Genomic DNA, 16572 nt, shown 5'->3' with positions numbered 1-16572 from the left:
CAACCCTCTGAGTAAAGAAATTCCCCCTCATGTTACCCCTAAACCTTTGTCCCTCAATTCTAAAGCTATGTCCCCTTGTTGGAATCTTCCCCACTCTCAAAGGGAAAAGCCTACCCACGTCAACTCTGTCCGTCCCTCTCAAAATTTTAAAAACCTCTATCAAGTCCCCCCTCAACCTTCTACGCTCCAAAGAATAAAGACCCAACCTGTTTCAACCTCTCTCTGTAGCCTACGTGCTGAAACCCAGGCAACATTCTAGTAAATCTCCTCTGTACCCTCTCCATTTTGTCGACATCCTTCCTATAATTTGGCGACCAGAACTGCACACCATACTCCAGATTCGGCCTCACCAATGCCCTGTACAATTTCAACACTACATCCCAACTTCTATACTCGATGCTCTGATTTATAAAGGCAAGCATACCAAACGCCTTCTTCACCACCCTATCCACATGAGATTCCACCTTCAGGGAACAATGCACAGTTATTCCCAGATCCCTCTGTTCCACTGCATTCCTCAATTCCCTACCATTTACCCTGTACGTCCTATTTTGATTTGTCCTACCAAAATGCAGCACCTCACACTTATCAGCATTAAACTCCATCTGCCATCTTTCAGCCCACCCTTCCAAAAGGCCCAAGTCTCTCTGTAGACTTTGAAAATCTACCTCACTATCAACTACTCCACCTATCTTAGTATCATCTGCATATTTACTAATCCAATTTGCCACACCATCATCCAGATCATTAATGTAAATGACAAACAACAGTGGACCCAACACAGATCCTTGGGGCACTCCACTAGACACTGGCCTCCAACCTGACATACAATTGTCAACCGTTACCCTCTGGTATCTCCCATTCAGCCATTGTTGAATCCATCTTGCAACCTCACTATTAATACCCAACGATTTAACCTTCTTAATCAACCTTCCATGTGGAACCTTGTCAAATGCCTTACTGAAGTCCATATAGACAACATCCACAGCCTTGCCCTTATCAATTTCCCTGGTAACCTCTTCAAAAAATTCAAGAAGATTAGTCAAACATGACCTTCCAGGCACAAATCCATGTTGACTGTTTCTAATCAGGCCTTGATTATCCAAATAATTATATATATTGTCCCTAAGTATCTTTTCCATTAATTTTTCCACCACAGACGTCAAACTAATAGGTCTATAATTGCTAGGTTTACGTTTAGAACCTTTTTTAAACAAAGGCACAACATGCGCAATGCGCCAATCTTCCGGCACCATCCCTGTTTCTAATGACGTTTGAAATATTTCCGTCATAGCCCCTGCTATTTCTGCACTAACTTCCCTCAATGTCCTAGGGAATATCCTATCAGGACCTGGAGACTTATCCACTTTTATATTCTTCAAAAGTGTCCGTACCTCCTCTTCTTTAATCCTCCTAATTTCCATCACTACTCTACTTGTTTCGCTTACCTCACATAATCAATATCCTTCTCCTCGGTAAATACCGAAGAAAAGAAATTGTTTAATATCTCCCCCATTTCTTCCGGCTCAGCACATAGCTGTCCACTCTGACTCTCTAATGGACCAATTTTATCCCTCACTATCCTTTTGCTATTGACATATCTGTAGAACCCCTTGGGGTTTACTTTTACATTACTTGCCAAAGCAGCCTCATATCTTTTTTTCGCTTTTCTAATTTCCTTTTTAAGATTCCTTTTACATTCTTTATATTCCTCAAGAACCTCATTTACTCCCTGCCGCTTATATTTATTGTATATCTCCCTCTTTTTTCCGAACCAAGTGTCCAATTTCCCTGGTAAACCACGGCTCTTTCAAATTATTATTCTTTCCTTTCCACCGAACAGGGACATAAAGACTCTGTACTCTCAAAATTTCACCTTTAAATATCCTCCATTTCTCTATTATATCCTTTTCATAAAACAACAATTTCCATTTCACTCCTTTTAAATCCTTTCTCATCTCCTCAAAATTAGCCTTTCTCCAATCCAAAATCTCAACCCTTGGTCCAGATTTGACCTTCTCCATAATGATATTGAAACTAATGGCATTATGATCACTAGACCCAAAGTGCTCCTCAACACATACCTCCGTCACCCTGACCCATCTCATTTCCTAACAGGAGGTCCAACACTGCCCCTTCTCTGGTAGGCACCTCTACGTATTGCTGCAAAAAACTATCCTGCACACATTTTACAAACTCCAAACCATCCAGCCCTTTAACAGAATGTGATTCCCAGTCTATATACGGAAAATTGAAATCACCCACAATCACCACTCTGTGCTTACTACTAATATCTGCTATCTCCTTACATATTTGCTCTTCCAATTCTCGTTCCCTATTTGGCGGTCTATAATACACCCCTATAAGTGTTGCTAAACCTTTCTCATTTCTGAGTTCCACCCAAACAGCCTCCTTAATCGAGCCTTCTAGTCTGTCCTGCCAAAGCACTGCTGTGATATCCTCCCTGACAAGCAATGCAACACCCCCACCTCTTGCCCCTCCGATTCTATCACATCTGAAACAATGAAATCCTGGAATATTTAATTGCCAATCGCAACCCTCCTGCAACCACGTTTCACTGATCGCCACAACATCATACTTCCAGATGTCAATCCAGGCTCTAAGCTCATCCACCTTTCTTACAATGCTCCTAGCATTAAAATATACACATTTAAGGGACCCATCATTTCTTATTCTCAGTTTATTTCTTTTCCCTTCTTTCTCTCCTACATATTGGGTCTGAGTGTTTCCCTTTTCTGCCTCCTGCCTCACACACTGCCTATTAGCTATCTGTGTTTGAGTCCCTCCCCCCAACCGTACTAGTTTAAAGTCTCCGCAGTTATTTTAGCAAATCTCCCCGCCAGGATATTGGTTCCCCTCGGGTTCAGATGCAACCCGTCCTTTTTGTACAGGTCATACTTCCCCCAGAAGAGGTCCCAATGATCCAGAAACTTGAAACCCTGCTCCCTGCACCAGTTCCTCAGCCACGTATTTATCCTCCACCTCACTCCATTCCTATTCTCACTATCGCGTGGCACAGGCAGTAAGCCTGAGATTATTACTTTGGAAGTCCTTTTTTTTAACTCTCTTCCTAGCCCCCTGAATTCTCCTTTCAGGACCTCTTCCCTTATCCTACCTATATTGTTGGTACCTATATGTACCACGACCTCTGGCTCCTCTCCCTCCCCTTTCAGGATATCCTGGACACGCTCAGACACATCCCGGACACCGGCACCAGGGAGGCAAACCACCATCCGGGTCTCCCGACTGCGTCCGCAGAAACGCCTATCTGACCCCCTCACTATAGAGTCCCCTATTACTACTGCTCTCCTCTTCCTTTCCCTACCCTTCTGAGCAACAGGGCCGGACTCCTTGCCAGAGGCCCGGGCACCGTCGTTGCCCCCAGGTAGGCTGTCCCCCCCAACAGTACTTAAACAGGAGTACTTATTTCCAAGGGGTACAGCCACCGGGGTACTCCCTAGTCCCTGCCTCTGTTCCTTGCCCCCCCTAACAGTGACCCACTTGTCTACCTCCCGTGGTCTAGGAGTGACCACCTCCCTGTAACTCCTATCTATAACCTCCTCACTCTCCCTGATCAGACGGAGGTCATCAATCTGCCGCTCCAGGTTCCTAATACGGTCCCTTAGGAGCCCCATCTCGTCACACCTGGCGCAGATGTGGATGTCTGGAAGACTATCAGACTCCCAGATTCCCCACATCTGACACCCAGAACAATAAACTGCCCTGGCAGTCATACTCTCCAAACAAAGCCCCGCGCTCGGTTACTAAACCTACCGCCCGGCCGCTACTCCAACCGCTCCAACCGCCCACCCAAAAGAACTGCCTCAGATGAGTCTCTGCTGAGTTTTCGCCCTGACAGTTGTTATAAATTGACAAAAGGGGGGAATGAGGAATAAAGATAAAATACGAAGCAAGTCTGATCAAGTCAAGGACTAAAAAGATAGCCGTCTGGGTAAAGGTTAATTAGAAACAACTATCACTGCTTTCTTTGCTATTGTGTGATATATCTCTGTTCGGTAGCTAGAAGTTGTGAAACCATGGACGGTTGAGAAGTGATTAACATCCTAATCACAGAATGTTCCAGCACGTACAACAATAGGACGTACGGGACTGGTCGTAACTGGGGACTGGGAAGTGCCTACGGGGCTAGTTGTGATTGGATGAACATGTTGGAACAATGTCTCTCAATTGAACAATGCCCCTCAATTGTGCCCCCATCATTCTATTGTTTGGAAACTATATAAACATTGTCTTGGTATGTATGAGTATGTTTGTCCCAGCCTGTTTCGGAGACCGTGAGCGCTGTAGGAGCAGAATTGGAGGAATCATCGCAGCGCTGCATTAAAGGTTTGAATTGAAGAGCAAGTGTTTGGATCAATTATTATTGAACTAGATTGACATAAAGAACCGGAATCGTCACAAGGATACCCAGATCTCTTTGTACTTCCCCATTTCCTAACTTGACACCATTCAGATAATAATCTGCTTTCCTGTCCTTTCCACCAAAGTGGATAGATAACCTCACATTTACCCACATTAAACTGCATCTGACATGCATCTGCCCACTCACACAACCTGTCCAAATCACCCCGCATCCCCATAGCATCATCCTCACGGTTCACACTGCCACCCAGCTTTGTGTCATCCGCAAATTTGCTAATGTTTGAACATTAACAATTGAACGAATAACACATAATGCTCCAAATTAAATTTAAATTGCTTGCTTCAAATCTAAGAAAGAGGCAGTTGATATACTCTGCTGTGCCCTGCGCCCAGTGGGAAATATTAGTTCCAGTCGGTGAACACGAAGGCTGATTATTATCTGATTGGTGTCTGATTAGGAAGAAGGGGAGGTGCAACGAGACCAAGGCGTCCTTGCATGTCACTCACTGAAAGTAAGCATACAGGTACAGCAGGCAGCGAAGAAAGCTCATGGCATGTTGGCCTTCATAGCGACAGGATTTGAGTACAGGAGCAAGGAGGTCACACCCGGAGTATTGCGAGCAGTTTTAGTATTCAAATTTGAGGAAGGCCAGTCTTGCTATTACGGGAGTGCAGCGTAACCAGGTTCACCAGGTTAATCCCCGGGATGGCGGACTGATGATAAAGAATGAATCGACTGGGCTTAAATTTACTGGAATTTAGAAGGATGAGAGTGGATCGTATAGAAACATGTAAAATTCTTAAGGGATTGGACAGGCGAGATGTAGGGGGGAAATGACCATTTTGGGTGAGTCCAGAACCAGGACTCACAGTTTAAGAATAAAGAGTAGGCCATTTAAGACTGTGATGAGGAAAAACGTTTTCACCCAGAGAGTTGTGAATATGTGGAATTCTCTGCCACAGAAGGCATTGCTTTCACTGGATGTATTCAAGGGACATGGGGGTCTTGGGGTTAACGGTGTCAAACGATATGGGATATGGGGAGAAGCTAGGAACAGGGTACTGATTCTGGATGATCAATCATGAATGGGCTACTCCTACAACACTTTTCTATGTTTTCTAAGACAAGGTGAAGCTCTGCTCAATCTGCAGTTTATTTTGTGGTGAATGGTATCAGACCAGTCGACAGGTTGATGTTAATCAGACAACAAGGTTTGTCTGGAGGCAAATGACCAACTCATCCTTGTGGCCTGTACACAAGGCAATTCAGAGAGCGCTGCCACGCACACCGACCATGTCTTTGCCTATTTATCATGAAATGCATGAGAACATGTTTCCCTTCATGCTGTGTACATCTGGTACACGTAGAAACTGAAAAAAACACTTTACTTAAGCAGTTGACATGCAGATGTTTGAGCTAATCTTGGTCTTGGTCTTGGTTATTGGTCCTCCAAAATATTCCAAATGGAATTTAAACTGGAGGTGGCGGAGTATGGACTTAAGCAAGAAGGGCTTCTTGGAGAAGAGCTGCCTGAAGTGTAGTTGCGTCAGGTTGAGTAACTATAGCAGTGTGAAGACTATTCCATGCTTTAATTGTGCGAGGGGAGCATGAATTGCTGTACATATCTGTCTTGATAGCTGGGATCTCAAATTGAATCGAATGCCATCATCTACTCCTGATGGGTTTGGGTTTGGTGTAGATGAGGTAATCTATGTCGAGCTGACCATTTAACATTTTGTAAAAACAGGTCAAACGGCGGGCTTTACGTCTGTCTTGGAGAGTGTTCCACCCCAATAAATTTCGAAGTTCGGTAACACTCGCTTCTCTCTCACAGGTATTTGTAACAAAACGAGCTGCCTGCCTTTGGACACGTTCGATCGAAGAAATGTTTTTAATTGTGTATGGGTCCCATGCTGCAACTGCCTAGTCCAAAAGTAGTCTGAAGCAGTCCCGTAGTCCTGGCTTGCCCAAACTCCCCCGACAGCTCCGAAACCTGTTTCCGGGCAACAATTCAAGTCAAGTCAATTCAAGTTTATTTGTCACATACACATACACGATGTGCAGTGAAATGAAAGTGGCAATGCCTGTGGATTTCGCACAAAAAAGAATTACAGTTACAGCATATAAATAAAGTTAATAAGTTACTATCGTGTAGACAAAAATTTAGTATCTGGAGTTATAAAAGTTGACAGTCCTGATGGACTGTGGGAAGAAACTCCGTCTCATCCTCTCCGTTTTCACAGCGTGACAGCGGAGGCGTTTGCCTGATCGTAGCATCCGGAACACTCCGTTACTGGGATGGCAGGGGTCCCTCGTGATCTTGCTTGCTCTGAATCTGCACCTCCTGATCTATAGGTCCTGCAGGGGGACGAGTGTAGTTCCCATGGTACGTTCTGCCGAACGCACTACTCTCTGCAGGGCCATCCTGTCCTGGGCAGAGCTGTTCCCAAACCAGACTGTGATGTTGCCGGACAGGATGCTCTCTACAGCCCCAGAGTAGAAGCAATGAAGGATCCTCAGAGACACTCTGAATTTCCTCAGTTGTCTAAGGTGGTAAGGGCGCTGCTTTGCCTTACCCACCAGTGCGGCAATGAGCGTTGCCCATGTATGATCCTCTGTGATGCGGACTCCCACGTATTTAAAACTGATCACCCTATCCACAGTAGACCCATTTATCTCCAGTGGCGTGTACGTCCTTGGATGTTTAGCCCTTCTGAAGTCCACAATCAGCTCCTTCGTTTTAGTGACATTCAAGAGGAGGCTATTGTCCTGACACCAGAGTGCCAGATCAGCCACCTCCTCCCGGTAGTGAGATATCCTGGGTAAGGGTGTACATGTATTCAAAGGAAGTACATTTATTCAATGTTATCATTGAGGTCAGTGATGGGTATGGATAAACAGTGACATTATCAGTGCGGTCAGTGGTGCGTCGGTAACAGCAATCACATTATCAGTGTGGTCAGTAATGGGTCTGGATAAGCAGTGACATTATCAGTGTGGGACAATAACTGCTGATGCTGGTACAAAATCGAAGGTATCACAAAATGCAGGAGTAACAGCAGGTCAGGCAGCATCTAGGAGAGAGGGAATGGGTGACGTTTCGGGTCGAGACCCTTCTTCGGACTGATGTCAGGGGGCGGGACAAAGAAAGGATATAGGTGGAGACAGGAAGACAGTGGGAGAACTGGGAAGGGGGAGGGGAAAGAGGGGGGAAATAGAGAGACACAGGAACTATCTAAAGTTGGAGAAGTCAATGTTCATACCATTGGGCTGCAAGCTGCCCAAGCGAAATATGAGGTGCTGTTCCTCCAATTTCCAGTGGGCCTCACAATGGCACTGGATGAGGCCCATGACAGAAAGGTCAGACTCGAAATGGGAGGGGGAGTTGAAGTGCTCAGCCACAGGGAGATCAGGTTGGTGAAGGCGGACTGAGCAAATGTTTATTTGACACATTTTTACGACACATAATTTGACACATTATCAGTGTGTGTCAGTGATGGGTCTTGATAAGCCGTGCCATTATCAGTGTGGTCAGTGGTGGGTCTGGACAAGCCGTGACATTATCAATGTGGTCAGTGATGGGTCCGGATATGGGTCCGGATGGTTTCAGGTCGACACCCTGCTTCAGACTGACAAGTAAGAAGGATCTCGAACCGAAACGTCACCTATAACTTTTTTTAGAGATGCTGCCTGCCGGCTGAGGTACTCCAGCATTTTGTGTCTATCTTCGACTTAATTGCTGTGCGCATTTGTCAAGTAATTGTAGAGTGCATACCCCCTTTCACGGCGCTAACTGAGACACGTTGAAACGGAAAGATGCAGTTTTGAGATCAGAGACAGAAATTTCTTGACCAGCCGAACATAGACTTCCAACGTCTATATTTATTTCCCTGACTGATGAGGGTCGATGCCTTAAATCCTCTGCACCACCTATTTACCTGTGATGCCTCTTACACAGATCTGTGAAAGTTTAATCCATCTGCTCGACCAAACTCCCCAGTGAAGGTCAGGACCTGAATTGACTTCCCAAAATAAACACCCCACTTCTCTGAAATAAGCCCCATCAGCTGCCCGATTCCTCAGCTGAAAAAAACCTCCCTGCGATAATTCTTGACAACCATCTAAACTGGCTGCAAAGAGAAACCAGGTAACTATGGACAAGTCATACTAGCATGCTAACTAATGCGCCCCCCCACCCCACCGACCTTTAAACCTTTAACTAATGCGCCCCCCGTACCTTTAAGAAATGGGCTCCCCCCCGGACCTTTAACTAATGCGCTCCCCCCACGGACTAACTAATGCCCCCCCGGACCTTTAACTAATGCGCTCCCCCCGAGACCTTTAACTAATGCGGCCCCCCAACCTCCAGAACTTTAGCTGATGCGCTCCCACGGATCTTTAACTAATACACTCCCCCACCCCCCCCCCCCCCCCCCCCCCCAGACCTCTAACCGATGCGCTTCCCCCCACGGACCTTTAACTAATGCGCCCCCCCTCCGGACCTTTAGCTAATGCGCACCCCTCCCCCCGGACCTTTATCTAATGCGCCCTCCCCCCGGAACATTAATACGCTCCCCCCCGGACTTTTAACTAATGCGCTCCCCCGCCCCCCTCGGACCTTTAACTAATGCGCTCCCCCCCTGGGCCTTTAACAAACGCGCTCCCGCCGGATCTTTAACTAATGCGCTGCCCCCCCCCCCCCCGGACCTTTAACTAATGCGCTCCCCCCTCTGGACCTTTAACTAATGTGCTCCCCCCCCCGGACCGAAAACGAATGCGCTCCCCCCGGACCTTTAACTAATGCGCTCCCCCCCGGACGGAAAACGAATGCGCTCCCGCCCCCCAACGGACCTTTAACTAATGCGCTCCCCCTCACCCGGACCTTTAACTAATGCGCTCCCCCCTCCCGGAACTTTAACTAATGCGCTCCCCCCCTGCACCTTTAACTAATGCACTCCCCCCCCCCCGGACCGAAACTAATGCGCTCCCCCCCTGGACATTTAACTAATGCTCTCCCCCCCCCCGAACCTTTCACTAATGCGCTCCCCCCCGGACCTTTAACTAATGCGCCCCCCCGGGCCTTTAAATAATGCGCTCCCCTCCCCCGGATCTTTAACTAATGCGTTCCCCTCCCCCGGACCTTTAACTAATGCACGCTTTCCCCACCCCCGGGAGCACCGCCGGCTGTCCCGCCGTGCCTCGCGCCTGACATTCCTGACCGCCGTGAGGTGTAGTCGCCTCTTCCGCTCCAAGAGGGGAGCGAACCCTGCCGGCTGACGGGACGGCCGTGCTCAATGCCTCCCTCTCCCTTAACTCTCCCCTTCCCTCTCCCCTTTCCTCTCCTCTTTCCAATGGGGGTAGGGGGCGAGGTGAGGGGTGGGGGTGACGAGAGCGTCAGGTGGGGAGGAAGGGGGAAGGAGAAGGAGGGAGGAGGAGAGGGAGAGGGGAGGGTGAGGAAGGGGGGGTGGAGGGGGTGGGGATGGAGAGGGTGAGGGGGGTATGGGGAAGAGGAGCGGGTATGGGGGGAGGAGGAGGGGGATGGAGCGGTGAGGGGGGGTGGGGTGAGGAGGAGTACGGGGATCGAGTAGGTGAGAAGGGGTGGGGGAGGCAGAGGTGTGGGGGAGGAGGAGGAGGGGTTGGGGGGGAGGAGGGGGCCGAGTAGGTAAGGGGGTGGTGGGTGGGGATGGAGGAGGGTGGGGTGGGAGGAGAATGGGGGGGAGGGGGAGATGGAGGCGGGGTTAGGAGGAGGAGGGTGGTTCAAGTGGATGGAGGGGATGTTGGGAACTTTTTGGAAATTAGTAATCACTCAGTAAAGATGATAGAAGGGCACCATTGCCTAGACTTACCTTTCAAACAAGAAAGTGTTAGTCTGACGATTAACCGCTGCATTGCAGAACAACGCCTTTAGGATCTGAAACGCGTTTGGCAAGAATACAAAATTTCATGAAGAATATACACCTTTCCTCACGGAGATGATTAATAATGGTTATGCTGAAATGGTACTAGAAGACCAGCTGAATCGATGTGATGGAGAGCTTTGGTACATCCCACACATTGGGGGTATCATTCAAATAAAGGATCTTTAAGAGTGCTCTTCGACTGTGCTACGGTTTTCAAGGGTAAATCACTTAATTGTCACCTGCTGCAGGATCCAGACCGAACGAACTCAATCATCGGAGTTCTTTTCGGATTCAGATGAGCGCCGGTGGCTTTGATGGCGGATATCAAGGCAATGTTTCATCAGGTCAAGGTATCGGAAAAGCATGTTAACTCCTTGCGATTCCTATGGTGGCCGGATGGTGATGCACCACAAGATCTCGTTGAATACAGGAGTAGTGTCATCACCAAGTTATACAAACTTCGCATTGAGGAAAAGCGCCGAGGACAATGAAGCTCACTTTCCAGAAGAAGTGACAAACACCGTAAAGAGCTATTTCTATGTGGACGATTGTTTAAAATCCATGTCGATGGAACAGGAAGCAATCCAAATGGTAAAACATCTGACTTCCCTCTGCAATAAGGGAGGATTCATGCTATCGAAATGGATCAGCAACAGCCGTGCTGTATTGGAAACCATTCCACTAGATAACAGATCCAAGGAGACCCGGGAGTTGGATTTGAACAAAGACAATCTGCCCATGGAGAGAGCTTTGCGATTGCACTGGTGCGTTGAAACAGATGTATTCAAGTTCATAATTTCGATTCAAGAACGACCATGTACAAGACGGAGAATCCTGTCCGTGCTTGGTTCTCTTTACGACGCGTTGGGATTTCTTGCACCATTTACACTACCAGCCAAGTAATTTTTACAAGATGTCTGCAAGAAGAAATTTGAATGGGATGAGAGTACAATGCAAATCTTCTCTCAGCGATGGACAGTGTGGTTAGTAGATCTCGACAAGATCTCGGAGTTCAGGGTGGACCGGTGTATGAAGCCTACAAACTTTGGCCGAATCAAATTTGCACAGCTGCATTATTTGTCTGACGCAAGTGAAAATTCTTACGGTACAGTTTCATATCTAAGACTGGAAACTGATAACAATAAAGTACATGCGGCATTCTTAATGGAAAGGCCAGAGTGGCACCAATGAAGCAAATCACCAGAATGGAGCTTGCAGCCGCAGTCTTAGCTGTCAGAATTTACATATTACTGCAAACAGAACAGCAGCTTAAGCTGGAGGAATCTACCTTCTGGACTGATAGCATGACAGTGCTTAAGTACATCAACAATGAAAACAAACGCTTCCTAACATTGGTAGCAAACAGGATCTCTTTTGTAAGGGGTGCTACTAATGTATCACAGTGGAAGTATGTTAATACCAAGGAAAATCTCTAGATGAAACCTCGAGAGGATTAACAGCAAACCGATTCTGAAGCAGTAAGAGATGGATCAGTGGGCCAGAGTTTCTCTGTAAAACAGAGCGAGAATGGCCAAGGTTTAACCTAGAAACTGAAATCTCTGCTAACAATACTGAGATCAAGCAAGACATCTCAGTGAACGCCATTATCAAGGATCCATTGGATTGAACAAACTATTTAATAAACAATAGACAATAGACCATAGACAATAGGTGACGGAGTAGGCCATTCGGCCCTTCGAGCCAGCACCACCATTACATGTGATATATTACCATTTCTCCTCATGGAATAAGTTAAAAGCTGTGGTAGCTTGGTTTCTTAAAGTAAATACAATGCTTTTGCAGCGGACTCGTAAGAGAAAGGAAACTCGGGCTGCTATGAGCAGCCTTGAAACAGATTCTGACAAGCTGAAAGAAAAGGTTGACAAAGAGATGCAAGTCTTTAAGGCCTCATACCGGGGACAATGCTCATGTCATGATAATCTTTTTAAGGCAGAAAATGCAGCCTTCTCTTTCTGTCAAAGACAAGGATACAAGGAAGCGCTATCAACATTACAATCTGGTGAGCATGATGTTAAAAGAAGTTGTCATTTATATAGGCTTGATCCAATACTGGATAAAGGAATTCTGAGACTAGCTGGTCGCCTGAATAAACTAGCGATGCCTGAAGAGGCTAAGCATCCTATTATTCTCTCGAAGAACTTTCATATTTCAACATTGCTGTGACGCCATATTTATGAACAGATCGGGCATTGAGGAAGAAGTCACATGTTGTCGCAACTTCGTAAGCTTTTATTGTTCCGTTTAATATCTATTGATAATTGCTTCGGTGTATACGGAGAACAATTAGGGGCCGATGTGTAGGAGCCAATTACGCTTAAATTGGTTACTATCATTATATTATGGCTTTGTTTAATATTTCTAGTTTCTGTTTTTTTGTTGTTGCATGTTTGTGGGTGTGATTTGATACGTAATGAGGAGTGCCTACATCTGAGGAGGCTACCGTAGCCAGAGAGATTGGGTGTCAGTTCAGTCTCGGAGGATGGAGAGAATACAGTTTTTAACCATACGACCACACTACCACAACCACGAACACACGACTACACAATCTCGACTGTATTGTTTGCAGAAGAAACAGTTGATAAGAACGAAAAGTTATGAATTACTCTTTTGATGTGTGCTACGTTAATAAAGACCAATTAGTCAAGAAACAGCGTTTGGAGTATTTGTTTTTGTTATCTCAGAGTGCGGTGTTTGCATCAGCCATACCTCCACTCCATCCCGAGCAGTAATGGCTATCGAAGTTGGACTTTGGGACGGTATAGAAACTGCCATTATATAAAATATTATAAAATATACATTGCCCCGCTTAGCTACTCCAGTGTTTTGTGTTTATCTTTGGCATAAACCAGTAATTGCAGATGCTTGTTATTATCTTCGAAAGTAATATTTTATCAGGGTCGATATTCAGTGGAACTGGGATTAATGGAAGGAAGGGAGTGTGTGAGAAGCACGCCTGGACCGGGGACTGTTGGAGCAGATGCGGTTATCAAGGCAGGGAAGCAGCGTTATATCACCACTACTATTCGTGGTCAAAAATGTGAGGAAGAAATGTCGAATGGGATTTATTTTTGGAAATAAAATTCGATAGCTGGAGTGGTAGATGGGATCAATGGTGATACTCATCGAAATCACACCAACATTAAATGAAATAACCTAGTGTCATGGACCATCAATTCATTGGAAAGCATGAATTCTTACTTTCAGTGAAACATACATAAAGTGCTGGTGTAACAGAGGGTCAGGCAGCATTTTTGGAGAACGTGTGGAGATGACAGCGGTAGAGTTGCTGCTTTACAGCGAATGCAGCGCCGGAGACTCAGGTTCGATCCTGACTACGGGTGCTGCACTGTGACCTGCGTGGGTTTTCTCCGAGATCTTCGGTTTCCTCCCACACTCCAAAGACGTACAGGTATGTGGGTTAATTGGCTGGTTAAATGTAAAAATTGTCCCTAGTGTAGGATAGTGTTAATGTACGGGGATCACTGGGCGGCACGGAATTGGAGGGCCGAAAAGGCCTGTTTCCGGCTGTATATATATATGATATGACGTTTCTGATAGTGACCATTATTCAGACTCCTTTTTCAGCGACCCGCTTTGTTTTTTTACTCGATCCTCAAGTTATTTGCTTGTCATCTCCCATGGTGCAGTCAATGGCAGTGACGCAAGGTGTTTGTTTCTTGAGCGTCACTAATGATGATCAGCAGGTATGAGTTCTTGTCGCTGGAGACCTATCGCTCTGTATATCTCGGTGCGCACCAGAAGGCAGGGCCACAGAGCTGCGTCGATGACGGACTGACGGAGCTACAGGAGTTAATTGTGTCTCACAGCTATGGGATATCCACTAATCTTTCGAATTGAAGATATATATTTCCCTACCATAGCGACTGTCGCTGTTTTCGGTAATTTGTTTTGTCTTTGATTTTCATGTACGTGCTCATGCTGTGAGACATTCCGTGAAGTACTCCGGCGCTGCCGACGTTAAACAAACATTTTATTTCTGTTTCAATAATTAACTTGTTTAATTTCGTCAGATATCCATTTTCCTTCTGTAACTGCCGCAGTGTGTACGTCATGCCCGTTGTTTATCCTGGACTGCGCCACTCTCTCTACATCCTCGCCACCGCGCCACAGTCAGTACTGCCGATGTCGCTCAGTTCCGGAGATGCAGGTTCAATCCCCACATGTGCAATGTTTCATCGGTCGTCCTCCGACTCCGCGCTATTCCTGGCTGCGCTCGTCTTTCCTCCCACGTGCAGTTGACCTGCCTATTAATGGTTCTCCCACTACAATACGGGCCTGAGTGTGGATGGATGCTGCAATCTGGAGGGCAGTTGATGAGAATGTGGACGGAATTAAAAGCTGTGACCCTAATATACATTGGCGTTTGATGGGTTGCGTGCACACCGTGACCCAAACGCTGCAGTCTCTGAGCATTTTCGGGTCATTTGGTCAACGCATCCAAGTTTGAAAACCTTCCAATCAGACAATGTTGCTCAGACACATTTGTGCAGGTCTTGTGTCAGTAATATTTCTTCTCCCCTTCACAGTGAACCTGTTGGCGATAGTGATACTCTGTCGAGGTAAATGCGGTCTCTCCAAATGCATCACACGCTACCTGGTGGCCATGGCAGCGTCTGATCTCCTGGTCGGCATCACTGATCCGTTTCTACGTAAGACTATTCTAATTTACTTCCCCTATTCTTTTCTCAACATTACTCCCGTGTGCACGACTGTGACATTCCTGGTCTTTGCAACCACCGCGGTCTCTGTCTGGCTGACGGTAGCCTTCACCTTCGATCGGTTTGTGGCCATTTGTTGTGAGAAGCTGAAAATAAAATATTGTACCGAGAGAACGGCGGCTGCAGTTATCGGGGCAGTGATTGTGCTGGGCTGTTTGGAGAATATCCCCAAGTGTTTTACGTTGGAGACTGGCTACGAATTTGATAATCTTCCCTGGCTGTGCTACACTAAACCCACCTTCTATACATCGTCTGCATGGATCACATATGGTGTCACACACCGCGTTCTGACCCCTTGTCTCCCGTTCTTTCTGATCCTTCTGCTCAATGTGCTGACGGTCAGGCGGATTGTAGCGGCCAGCAGAGTCCGCAGGGGTCTCCGGGGCCGCAGCAACGGAGAGAATGACAAGGACCCGGAGATGGAGAACCGCAGGAAATCCATTGTTTTACTCTTTAGTATCACGGGCTCTTTCATATTGCTGTTGGCACCACAAGCTGGCTTTTACATCTTTGCGGGTATCGCGAAGATCGGATATGACGGCTCCCCCACCGGTTATTACTATATCACGAGAATCACGTCGGCGTTTTTACAGCTTCTCAGTACCTGCACCAACACGTGTATATACGTGGCGACCCAGAGTAAATTCAGACAGGAGCTGATGAACGCGGTGAAATTCCCACTCGGGGTAATTCGTGCACTTGTTCACTCATAAAGACATACTACACACACAGCGTTTCAGGGACGCGAAACCCTCTGGTTAAAAGAAACACGTGTCCCAGACAGCTCAATTGAACTTTAATCTTTTTCTTAAAGCTGTGCCTTCTGGTCTTTGCATGTTCACCAATTTTGTTGACGCGATACTGCCAATCTCCGGCTTGGGACCCCGGAACTGGAGTAATCCAGACCGCTGTGCCAGGGCGCGGACACTGTTTAGTCCAGGTTGTTTTCTTTGCTTCATGCAGTTCGCCACCGATATCTGTGTAATCCACGCCCCCTTCCCGAGACCCAGAACACAGAGCTCCAGGACCATATGTAATCAAGCATTGACACCAAATGCTGGAGTAACTCAGCGGGACAGGTAGCTTCTCTAAAGAGTAAGAACGGGTGAAGTTTCGGGTCGAGACCCTTCTTCGGCCTGATGTCATCGATAGGATCTGTCTTATGACGCTGTGGAAACCGCACCACCGAGCCTGACGATGTTTTTGACCCAACCCCTCTGTCACTCCATCACTGCAGCCACACAGAGCGTCACTCCATTAGTACAGCGCCACAGTGTGTCGTGCAATCAGCAGCACACCACAGTGTCACTCCATCCCTGCTTCGCCACACTGTGTTACTCAATTAATACCTGTCCACAGTGCGTCAGACCACTAGTAATATGCCATAGTGTGTTACTATCTCAGCACAATCCCATTATTATTACCCCACAGGGTATCATTCCATCAGTGAGATACCACCGTATGTCAGTCCATCAGTAACATACCGCTGTGCGTCAACCCATCAGTG

At 46.8% G+C, this 16572-nt stretch overlaps 1 pseudogene; it reads left to right on the top strand.

Annotated features, from left to right (window-relative positions):
• The first annotated feature begins 14812 nt into the window (after positions 1-14812).
• On the top strand, positions 14813-15865 carry LOC144611075 (putative G-protein coupled receptor 139; annotated as a pseudogene).
• The last annotated feature ends 707 nt before the right edge of the window (positions 15866-16572 follow it).

Source organism: Rhinoraja longicauda, chromosome 39, assembly GCF_053455715.1.
Source record: "Rhinoraja longicauda isolate Sanriku21f chromosome 39, sRhiLon1.1, whole genome shotgun sequence".
NCBI classification, from domain to species: Eukaryota; Metazoa; Chordata; class Chondrichthyes; order Rajiformes; family Arhynchobatidae; genus Rhinoraja; species Rhinoraja longicauda.
This window is presented reverse-complemented; position numbering and strand designations above follow the sequence as displayed.